This window comes from Salvelinus sp. IW2-2015, unplaced genomic scaffold, assembly GCF_002910315.2.
Source record: "Salvelinus sp. IW2-2015 unplaced genomic scaffold, ASM291031v2 Un_scaffold2358, whole genome shotgun sequence".
Lineage (NCBI taxonomy): Eukaryota > Metazoa > Chordata > Actinopteri > Salmoniformes > Salmonidae > Salvelinus > Salvelinus sp. IW2-2015.
Genome location: NW_019943683.1, coordinates 74668 through 81984, shown reverse-complemented (window position 1 = coordinate 81984; position 7317 = coordinate 74668). Strand labels below are relative to the sequence as shown.

At 48.1% G+C, this 7317-nt stretch overlaps 1 pseudogene; it reads right to left on the bottom strand.

The window, feature by feature from the left end:
• Nucleotides 1-202: 202 nt before the first annotated feature.
• LOC112073771 (probable E3 ubiquitin-protein ligase MID2 pseudogene) overlaps nt 203-7317 on the bottom strand; it is a 59440-nt pseudogene continuing 52325 nt past the window's right edge.

Sequence of the window (7317 nt, the reverse complement as noted above, 5' to 3'; positions counted from 1 at the left end):
CTGTCTTTTCTCTAGCCCATGTCATGGCAAAATGAAAAAATTCAGTTTCAACTCTTTCACAATATGTGTTTTTAATTAACGTCAAGTGACCAACATTTCTGAAAATGGATGTTATGCGTTTTGTAATACAGCACTTCAAATACAGTTTGTTGACGTGTAGTTTGTGTGTGATCTGTGTATTAGAGAGGAGGGGGGGGCTCACCTTGAGTTTGTCGAAGCGTTCGCTGAGAGAGGAGACTTGATGTTCTCTGTGTCGTCCCACCAGCTTACACAGGGCACATATCAGCTGGTCATCCACGATGCAGTACATATTAACCTTCTCATTCTCATGCTCCAGACAGGTGAGGCCTCTCATGTGAGCGTCATGCACCGGCTCCACCAACCGGTGACTGGTAAACGGCTTCTTATTGGGGTGCGTGGCACGYAGACACCKGTCACAGTACGACACCTCGCASGTCACGCACGTCTTGACTGCYTCGCGCGGCGGGTCCTGCTCGCAGAACTGGCAGCTGATACGGTGCTCCAGAGACATGGTGGCAGTGTGCTGATGAGAGGAGGGCTGGGCCGGGCTGGAGCGGGCGCTGTGGCTGCCGGAGCYTCCTCCTCCGCTGCTGCTATAGGGCCTGTGGCCTCCGGAGAGACCTGGGGCACGACGGCTCTCACTGGGGGAGTTAGGGCCGCTGACGGAGGCCTTCTGGAAACGGTGGATGATGTTCTGCAGGGTCACATTGCGCTTCAGGCCCTCCAGACCGCGGTGGTTCAGCGTGATGACGTAACGGCAGGTGGGGCACTGGAAGGCGGAGATGGACTCTAGAGGTTTGTTGGACGAGCAGTGGGAGACTARGATGCGGTGGGCGCAGTTGAAACACAGGCTGTGGGCGCAGGGTAAGAGCAGGGGATCTTCAAACAACTCCAGGCAGATTGGGCAGGTGAGCTCAGACTCCAGTGTTTCCATCTTCAGCAGAACCAATCTAGAGGCGACATCAAATCCCACGGAAGCTGGTCAGTCACCTGAAAGAGGAAGAGGAGACCTATGAGTTTAACCACAGGGCCAACGAATTACCTGGGGCAAACTTCCTGAGGTAGAATGGGGATGGCAGCACTGGAATAATGAGGCTAGCTGGGTAGAGATGGGGCTGGCAGACTGAATAATGAGGCTAGCTGGTAGAGACGGGGATGGCAGACTGAATAATGAGACTAGCTGGGTAGAGATGGGGATGGCAGACTGAATAATGAGACTAGCTGAGTAGAGATGGGCTGCGACTGACAATAATGAGGCTAGCTGGGTAGAGATGGGGCTGGCAGACTGAATAATGAGGCTAGCTGGGTAGAGATGAGGATGCAGGACTGAATAATGAGACTAGCTGAGTAGAGATGGGGCTGGCAGGCTGAATAATGAGGCTAGCTGGGTAGAGATGGGATGGCAGACTGAATTAAGAGGCTACTGGGTAGAGATTGGGCTGGCAGGGCTGAATAATGAGGCTGCTGCGGTAGAGATGGGGATGGCAGACTGAATATGAGGCTAGCTGGGTAGAGATGGGATGGCAGACTGATAATTGAGGCTAGCTGGGTAGAGATGGGGCTGGCAGACTGAATAATGAGGCTAGCTGGGGTAGAGACGGGGATGGCAGACTGAATAATGAGGCTAGCTGGGTAGAGATGGGGATGACAGGCTGAATAATGAGGCTAGCTGGGTAGAATGGGGCTGCAGGACTGAATAATGAGGCTAGCTGGGTAGAGATGGGGCTGGCAGGCTGAAAATGAGGCTAGCTGGGTAGAGATGGGATGGCAGGCTGCATAATGGAGACTAGCTGGGTAGAGATGGGGATGGCAGACTGAATAATGAGGCTAGCTGGGTAGAGATGGGGCTGGCAGACTGAATAATGAGGCTAGCTGGGTAGAGATGGGGATGGCAGACTGAATAATGAGGCTAGCTGAGGTAGACGGGGCTAGCAGGCTGAATAATGAGCTAGCTGGGTAGAGATGAGGAAGGTCTGTACAGACAGAAAGGATGCACCCCTGTTCCCTATATAGGGCACTACTTTTGACCAGGCTCATAGTAGTGCACAAACTGGGAATAGGATGTGATTTGGGACACATCCAGACAGAGATGCAGGCTAGTCTGATCAGATGTAATGTCTCCAGCTGAAGACTGGGCACAGTTGTGCAGCCCTGCTTCTGCCTGCATCTTTCCAGAGCCTCCAGCCTGAGTGAGCCTAGCAGCCCATCCACACTCACAACTGCCTGTCTGGTGCTGTCAAATGACATGGCATATAATGCATCACATCTCTTAAGTCCCCTTGAGAGAAAAGAGAGAGAGAGAGAGAGGGAGAGGGAGAAAGAGAGAGAGAGAGAGAGGGGAGAGAGAGAGAGAGAAAGAGAGAGACAGAGAAGAGAGAGAAGAGAGAGAGAGGAGAGAGAGAAGAGGAGAGAGAGGAGAGAGAGAGAGAGAGAAGAGAGAAGAGAAGAGAAGAAAGAGAGAAAGAGAGAGACAGAGAGAGAGACACAGAGAGAGACAAGAGACAGAGAGAGAGAGAGAGAGAGAGAGAGAGAGAGAGAGAGAGAGAGGAGAGAGAGGAGAGAGAGAGAGAGAGAGAGAGAGAGACGAGGGAGAGAAAAGGGCTGCTCTGTCTCCCAAAACACTCTACATCTACAGGCCTACATTTAACAGAGTCTGTTGGCTGGACAGATTATAATGTTTCTGCATTAATGGATTCCACTGGGTCCTGAACATGAAAAGGCACAAATCACCTCAGCCAGGCAGGGAAGACGGGAAGTCGGGTCCTCAGCCCCTCTCTCTACCCTCCCTCTCTAACCCTGGCTAACACCTCACAGGCAGGCAGGTCCACAGTCCTCATCTCCTCTTCCCGTCCCTCCCCCCAACCCTCCCTCTCTCCCCCCTGCATCTCACTACAGACCCTGGTTCGATTCCAGGCTGTATCACAAYCGGCCGTGATTGGGGGCCCAGCGTCGTTAGGGTTTGGCCGGGGCAGGCCGTCGTTGTAAATAAGATTTTGTTCTGAACTGACTTGCATTTTCCTTAAGAGTTTTCAGGCTTGCCAGAAAATCCCATCCCCCAATTCCCGCTCACTGCTCTTGTAAGCCCACAGGACTCTATATTGATGTGACCTAGGCCACTGTCGTCAGAGTTTACAGTCTTCACATCACCTATTCCATTGGGGATCTCATTGGAAACACTCTCTCTTTTTACTGGTGTTCAATGTTCATTTGTATATTTGATGGCAACTGACAACTTTGTCCACTATGGAAGCTCCTCAAATGAAAACAGCACATACAAAGAGAGGAACGGTCACAAGACAGGACAGAGGCTTGAAGATGTCATTCTCCAACAACAAAGACTCAAACCCCACAGACATGTCAACATAGACGGGTCTCAAACCTGTGTGTACAGTCAACAGTATAGTTGTTAAGAGAGAACAAACAGATCTGAGAACAGGATAATGTCACCCCCCCCTAACCCCCCCTTTGACATTGAACCAGTTTCAAAGCGAACATGATTTAAGCTCCAGCTAAATGATTGTGAAGGTCTGGCTAGCTACCCGTTCCACTACAAATGAATCACTGGAAAAATAAACAATATCCTAGACCCGTAACCAATCATGCAGATAATATGCTGCTAGATAACACGCCAGGGCCAGTGTCTGTCCTTCACATTCACCTTGGGGCTGGGATTTATCAGCCTCTTTATTTGGTCGTTATCAGGTAGGTTGGCTTTATGTTAGTGGGGAGAACTCACAGGCAGCACCTAGACTGCACCCTGAATGGCACCCTATTCCCGATATAGTGCACTACTTATGAACCAGAGCCCTATGGGTACGGTGCACTATATAAGGAATAGGATGCCATTGGAGACACATCCCTAGGCCGTATAGGTTGAGAGGTAGAAGAGGCTGGCTGGTCCACCATGCTAACAACAGGCCTGTATATCTGTGTCAGACAGGGGATAACATCAAATCAAATCAAATCAAATGTTATTAGTCACATGCGCCGAACACAACAGGTGTAGACCTCACAGTGAAATRCTTACTTACGAGCCCCTAACCAACAATGCAGTTTTTTTTTTTAAGAATACGGATAAGAATAACAAATAAAAGTAACAAGTAATAAAAGAGCAGCAGTAAAATAACAATAGCGAGACTATATACAGGGGGATACCGGTACAGAGTMAATGTGCGGGGGCACCGGTTATTTGAGGTAATATGTACTGTGCATGTAGGTAGAGTTATTAAAGTGACTATGCATAGATGATAACAACAGAAAGTAGAAGCGGTGTAAAAGAGGGGGGGATGCAAATAGTCTGGGTAGCCATTTGATTAGGTGTGCAGGAGTCTTATGGCTTGGGGGTAGAAGCTGTTTAGAAGCCTCTTGGACCTAGACTTGGCGCTCCGGTACCGCTTCCTGCGAGCAGAAGGAAAACAGTCTATGACTAGGGTGGCTGGAGTCTTTGACAATTTTTAGGCCTTCCTCTGACACCGCCTGGTATAGAGTTCCTGGATGGCAGGAAACTTGGCCCCTGTGATGTACAGGGCCGTTTGCATTACCCTCTGTAGTGCCTTGGGTCGGAGGCCGAAGCTTGCCATTCCAGGCAGTGATGCAACCAGTCAGGATAATCTTGATGGTGCAGCTGTAGAACATTTCGAGGATCTGAACCCATGCCAAATCTTTTCAGTCTCATGAGGAATAGTTTTTTTCGTGCCCTCTTCACAACTGTCTTGGTGTGCTTGGACCATGTTAGTTTGTTGGTGATGTGGACACCAAGGAACTTGAAGCTCAACCTGCCTCCACTGCAGCCCCGTCGATGAGAATGGGGGCATGCTCGGCCCTCCGTTTCCTGCAGTCCACAATCACTCCTTTGTCGTTGATCACGTTGAGGGAGAGGTTTTGTCCTTGCACCACAACGGCCAAGTCTCGACCTCCTCCCTATAGCTGTCTCGTCGTTGATCAGCCTACCACTGTGTGTCATCGGCAAACTTAATGATGGTGTTGAGTCGTGCCTGGCCGTGCAGTCATGAGTGAACAGGGAGTACAGGAGGGACTAGCACGCACCCCTGAGGGCCCCTGTGTGAGGATCGTGGTGAGGTTGTTACCTACCCCTTACCACCTGGGGGCAGCCGTCAGGAAGTCCAGGATCCAGTTGAAGAGCGAGGTGTTTAGTCCCAGGTCCTTAGCTATTGATGAGCTTTGAGGGCACTACCTGCCACATCCGACGAGCGTCAGAGCCGGTGTAGTAAGACTCGATCTTAGTCCTGTATTGACGCCTTGCCTGTTTGATGGTTCATCGGACGGGCATACGGGATTTCTTATAAGCGTCCGGCGTTAGCTTGAAAGCGGCAGCTCTAGATTTACCTCAGTCCTGATGTTGCCTGTAAATCCATGGCTTCTGGTATAGGGTATGTACGTATGGTCACTGTCCGGGGACGACGTCATCGATGCACTTATTGATGAAGCCAATGACTGATGTGGTTACTCCTCAATGCCATTTCTATGAATTCCGGAACATATTCCAGTCTGTGCTAGAAAAACAGTCCTGTAGTTTATATATCTGCTTCATCTGACCACTTTTCTTATTGATCTATCACTGGTGCTTCCTGCTTTCATTTTTGTTTCTAAGCAGAATCAGGAGGCATAGAATTATGTCAGATTGTGCCAAATGGAGGGTGATGGAGGGCTTTGTATGCGTCTCTGTGTGTGGAGTATAGGTTGGCCAGAGTTTTTTCCCCCTCTGGTTGCACATTTAACATGCTGATAGAAATTTGGTAAAACAGATTTTAAGTTTCCCTCCATTAAAGTCTCCGGCTACTAGGAGCGCCGGCCTCTGGGTGAGCGTTTCTTGTGCTTATGTGGAATACAGCTGTCTTATACCAGCATTCTGACTGGTTGCCATTTTTATGATGATAAGCATCCAGAGCCAGAGTTGAAGAGGTATAGAGGAGGGGGAGGGAGGAAAGATGACCCTCTGTTCCCTTGGGCTCCTGCTCCAGCTGACTTGGTAAGAGGGAATAGCACACGGAAAGACATCGTCTTCCTACTGTAGACGGACAGATTGATATAATCATTGTAAGATATTGGGCAACAGCTCACCCAAATGACAACATTACACATTGGTTTCCTTACCCTGTAAGCAGTCTATGGACAAGGTAGGACCGCAATCCATGCTTTGGTTTGGACACTGATTCCAAATGCTAACGTTTTAGCATTTGTGGCACAAATCCCATTGAAGTCATGGTACCAATGTTAGCATTTTTTTGCGAATCATGCCCAAATCATCCGAAAGTATCTCATATTGATTGTGAAGCTCAAAGTGACTTATTGATGATTTGAACATATCCATAGACTGCTTACAGAGTAAGGAAACCATTCTGTCACTTGGTCATTTGGGTGAGCTATCCCTTTATAATAAAMTAGAATGATGCTAAATCTCTTCCACTGAGGGTTRTTTCTCTATTTGACTGGTGAGGAGTGGSCCTCCCACAATGGCCAGATTGACRCGGACAGTGATTCATTTGGCAGACATATTTCATTTGATGGGAATTTGCTTTTCATTGCTTAACGGTGCGAGAAATGTGTGTACGGACGCCACATAGCTACAAATTAAGAGACATATGCATAAGCATTAACACTGAATACACTGCCTCAGTATCCATTATCCGCAGTGTCACTTGGGAGAATAAAACTAAGAAGACGAGGAAACCAGACAGTTTGGGAGAACAAAGAAATAAAAACAGATTAATAAAAAATTAAAAAACAGTCTCCATCCCAAATCCTCCGTATTACCTATATAGTGCATTATTTTGGACCAGAGTCCTATAGACCTGGTCAAAAGATAGTGCACTATCTAGGGAAAAGGATGCCACTTGGCACACTGCATTAATATATTGTTAAGGTGAAGGGTCCCCATAAGACTCTGCTTTCTGTGGGGGTACAGAAGCCCAGAGAACAGATTCAGCAGATTCAGTCTCCATTTGACCTCTTCTTATGTTGATTACTGCATGATGTAACGTTTATAGTACAGACAGGCTTTTTCAGCAGAATCAGACAGTGAAAATAAATAAGTGAATATTTCAGATGCCTCATTTAGCATGTTTGAACAGAGGTKAGTGTCCCAAATGGCACCCTATTCCCTACATAGTGCACTACTAGTGACCAGAGCTGCTATGAGCCCTAGTCCAAATAAGTACACTTTATAGGAAATAGGGGGCATTTGGGCATACAATAGTCGGCTGGTGTTTCCCTAATCCACTTATATAACTAGATGGCTACACATTTGACGTTTTATACAACAAACTAGCGAAAGAT